The 4,515-nt window shown below is 43.9% G+C and overlaps 1 non-coding gene across 1 annotated transcript; it reads right to left on the reverse strand.

Moving 5' to 3' along the window:
* Positions 1 to 237: 237 nt before the first annotated feature.
* Positions 238 to 344, reverse strand: LOC120281666. Its single transcript, XR_005542756.1, has one exon. It is a non-coding gene; the product is annotated as a small nucleolar RNA R71 (small nucleolar RNA).
* Between the last annotated feature and the right edge of the window lie 4,171 nt (positions 345 to 4,515).

The raw sequence follows: 4,515 nt of genomic DNA on the forward strand, positions 1-4,515 counted from the left end.
AAGCCCGATAGGAATGGTTAAAAACTCAGTACAGTTTGATGGGTTAGCTGAGGAGGACCCACATGCTCATCTTTCTCGCTTCTTTCAAATTTGCTCAACCTTCAAGATCAACTCTGTATCTGATGTTGCCATTAGGTTGAGATTATTTCCATTCAGTCTGAGAGGAGCGGCATACAGATGGCTCACTTCTTTAGCTCCTGGTTCCTTGCTAGATATTTCCCACCAAGCAAGGCAGCGAGACTGAGATAGGAGATTTCATCCTTCAAGCAAGGGGACACCGAGACATTGTTTGAGGCACATGAACGGTTTAAGGATCTCCTACGCATGTGTCCTAATCATGGATTCCCTGCATGGATGAGGGTACAATGCTTTGTAATGGGCTAAGTTATACTATAAGACAGGTCATCGATGCAGCAGCTGGTGGTTCTTTGAGCAACAAACTCCCCGAAGAAGCTGAGACATTAATCGAGAACATGGCTAGAAACGAATGTTATTGGAGCACCAGACAAAAGGCACCAAGGGCAGCAGGGCTGTACAAGGTGAATGAAACCACTGCTTTGGCTGCAAAAGTGGATGCTTTGACCAAGAGTGTTATGGATAACAATGTATTGGCCGCAAAGGTTGAAGCTTTGACACGGAGATTTAATCAGTTCATGTTGGGTTATGGCTCAAGTCCTAAGGTAGTGATGTCATGTGAATTATGTGGTTCTGTGTATACAACAACACAGTACCCCATTCTTGTTGCTTTCCCTGCACCGACTGAGTCAGTAGAGTACGTCAGTGGAGGACCAAGGGGTCTGGAAAATTCTTTTGGCAACACTTACAACCTGGGATGGAAGAACCATCCAAATTTCTCTTGGAACCAAGGTCAGTCACAACAAAGACCACCACCACCTCAAGGTCCTCAGTTTCAGGGCAACAACCACAAGATAGGAAATATACCACTGAAGATGTGTTGGCAAAGTTCATGATTAATACTGAGGCAAGATTTTAGAATATTAACAATCAGTTAACACAGCATGGGGGACAGTTCAGTGAGATAAGCACTGTGTTGAGAAATCTTCAAGCGTCTGTGCAATCTCTTGAGAACTAGGTGGGACAGCTTGCTAGAGCACAATCAGAACGACCCTCAGGTAGCTTACCAAGTAACACTGAAAGCAACCCGAGGGAGCATTTGAAGGCTGTCACACTAAGAAGTGGGAAACAGTTGGAGGCAAGGGCCAAGGAGAGCCCAGGTGCCTCCAATGATGGGGTAGCTGATAAACGCCTAAATGTATGTATTTTATATGTATTAATCTTTTATCATTTGTGAATATGTTAACGAATTGATACCCGTTTTATGTCTAAATTGGTTATTTCGGTGTTGCAGGTCTTAAATGTGTCTAAATTGTAGCAGGTCATTGTTCTTGCTCCGGGCATTTGGCTGTGAGTTTCACGGGCTCCATGTGCCCACATGGGTGCCCGTGAGGTTTGCTGGAAATTATCAATACTCGGTACTGTAGCGAAAATACTGTAGGGAAAATATTGTAGCTGAGTGCTGTAGCACCGGCATGGTTTCTGGGCATTTGGCTGTGAGCTTCACGGGCTCCATGCGCCCGCATGGATGCCCGCATGGACTGATGGGATATAAATGAAACCGATTTTTCTAGGGCAATGGGAGGAGTTTTTGGGAGAGTTCTTGGAGCCGATTTTCACCAGTCTTTAGGAGGCAGGATCACACGTTTTGGAGAAGGGAAATCAAAGGGAGAAGCTCGGTTTTGGCTAGATCTTTATCGATCTCTTCTTTGGGAGTTTGTAGATGACGAGGGAAGCCGCCCCCTTCGCGGTGTTCGTGGAAGCATTTTCACATAGCTTGGCTTGTCTTCCTACTTCTATTGTTTGAGGGAGTTTTCTTATGCCATTTGTAGTTCTTTTCATGGACTTGTTGCTTGTATTTGTTTGCATATCTGAGTAGACCCCAAAGGTCACGGATACCGGTGAACCTCGGGGAGTGAACTTGTGTATTTGGATGATTTAATTTTTGTCTATGGCAATTGTTGTGTATTTGTGATTCATTCTTGGTGCATTTGATGTGTTGCTTACATGAGAACTCTAGTAAAACCAACCGCTAGGGTTGTACTTGGTAGCGTGACCATCACCCTTGTACTAGACACACCAAGTTTGGAAGGGATTCATCTACGAATACGCCGTGACTATCGGGTATTCTGCACCCTCCACCATTAGGGCTAGACCAAGTTGTGTTCCGGCCCCTAATTAGGGATTTCCCACTTGTTAATGCAATCGTATGAGGATTTGATCAGAGGAAATTCTGTGTCAATACTTATACCGGATTAGGGGTTAATTGCCGTGACCATCGGGTTGATCTAATTTAGGAAATCTCTAGGTCCAAACCTTCAATTGCATGACATTCTTAGCATCCTTTGCACTTTAGTAGCCCCTAGGGAATCCGCATCCGTGACCATTTTCTTTTCCTTTGATTTTATACCCCTACCTTATCATAGACTCCATTTGTAGTTCTTTTATTTCAAGTAATAGATTAGAGAAACCCTTCGAATCATTCGGCTAGACAATACGCAAAGAGGAAGTAAGAGTAGATTCTTGGGCCCAGGGAATACGACCCTCTCGTGCTCACACGAGGGGTATTACTTGACGACCCCGTGCACTTGCAGATCGCTCATCAAGTTTTTGGCACCGTTGCCGGGGACACACAAGGAATACTCGGAAAACTTAGAGTTTATTGATTTAGCCATTGTTTCATTTTTGTTGTTCATCTGCTTCTTTTTGTACATATATCTCCATTCATTTGAAATTATTCTCCACTATAAATATTTCTCTTTCTTTGATATTTCCCAGTTATTCACTATCCACTATCATTATGGATGCAGCTAGCGGTTGGAGTGGCGCCTCCTATTTGCAAGTCCCATATTCGGATTCGCCACTTGAATCTCTCACGGCATTTGAATTAGAAGGAATGATGAGTACACACATTTTTGACATTTGGAGAAGGTCTGATCGTTACTATGTGGCCGGAGCTGTACCACTGGGAGAGCATGGTGTACAAGACCTATTCACGCATTATATGAAATCCGATAGTGTGTTGCCAGTAGTGGAGCTTATCCCGCCTAATCCTCCCCCCATCCCTATTCATGAGAAAGTGAGGAACAATTCTGATGCCTTTGGCATACCAGTTCATCAATATGATGAGGAAATAGATCTTTTGTCGGGAAGTAGCTCAGGATCATCCGAAGGTGAGATTCACGCTATAGAAGAGTGCATGGATAGTAGCAGCTCCACGGAAGACGAGTGTAGAGGATTTGAGGATACTGATCTGGGGAAGTTTGGAAGACTAAAATCATTAATTGAGGAACCGCCGGAACTAGAACTAAAGCCGCTACCCGAACACCTGGAATATGCTTTTCTCGCAGAAGGATCAAAGCTCCCAATTATCATCACCGCCGACCTGACTCCTAAGCAAAAATCCAACCTTCTGAGTGTGTTAAAGAAGTATAAAAAAACAATTGCGTGGAAGATCTCAGACATTAAAGGAATTAGTCCTTCTTTCTGTACACATAAGATTCTCATAGATGATAATCATAGGCCAACGGCTATACCCCAGAGAAGGCTCAACCCCAATATGAAAGAAGTAGTGCCCAGTGAGGTGATCAAACTTCTTGATGCAGGTATCATTTACCCTATCTCTGACAGTGAGTGGGTAAGCCCTGTACAAGTAGTACCAAAGAAAGGGGGAATGACGGTGGTTACTAATGAAAAAAATGAATTAGTCCCCACTAGAACGGTCACAGGTTGGCGTGTGTGCATAGACTACAGAAAACTCAATGATGCTACTAGAAAAGATCATTTCCCTCTATCTTTCATCGACCAAATGCTTGAACGACTAGCAGGGCACTAGTATTACTATTTCTTGGATGGCCTCTCTGGATATTTTCAAATCCCCATTGCCCCGGAAGACCGTGAGAAGACAACCTTCACATGCCCTTATGGTACTTTTTGCTTACCGTCAGATGCCCTTTGGATTATGTAACGCACTGACCACTTTCCAAATGATGCATGATAGCTATATTTGACGATCTAGTGGAGGATATCATGGAGGTCTTCATGGACGATTTCTCAGTTTTTGGTAACTCTTTTGACCACTGCCTCAAAAATCTAGAGCGGGTTTTAGCCAGATGTGAGGAAACTAACTTGGTTCTCAGCTGGGGAAAGTGTCATTTTATGGTCAAGGAAGGCATTGCGCTGGGTCATAAGATATCGCAACAAGGAATTGAGGTGGATAAGGCCAAGGTTTCCACTATCGAACAGCTGCCTCCCCCAACGTCGGTGAAAGCCATTAGGAGTTTTTTGGGACATGCAAGTTTTTACAGAAGATTCGTCAAGGATTTTTCATTAATTGCCAGACCACTTACAAAGCTCCTTGAGAAGGACACGGCCATCGAGTTTAGTGATGAGTGTATGATCGCTTTTCTTACCCCCAAGAAAAAACTTGTTGAAGCCCCG

Source organism: Dioscorea cayenensis, chromosome 2 (genome assembly GCF_009730915.1).
Source record: "Dioscorea cayenensis subsp. rotundata cultivar TDr96_F1 chromosome 2, TDr96_F1_v2_PseudoChromosome.rev07_lg8_w22 25.fasta, whole genome shotgun sequence".
Lineage (NCBI taxonomy): Eukaryota > Viridiplantae > Streptophyta > Magnoliopsida > Dioscoreales > Dioscoreaceae > Dioscorea > Dioscorea cayenensis.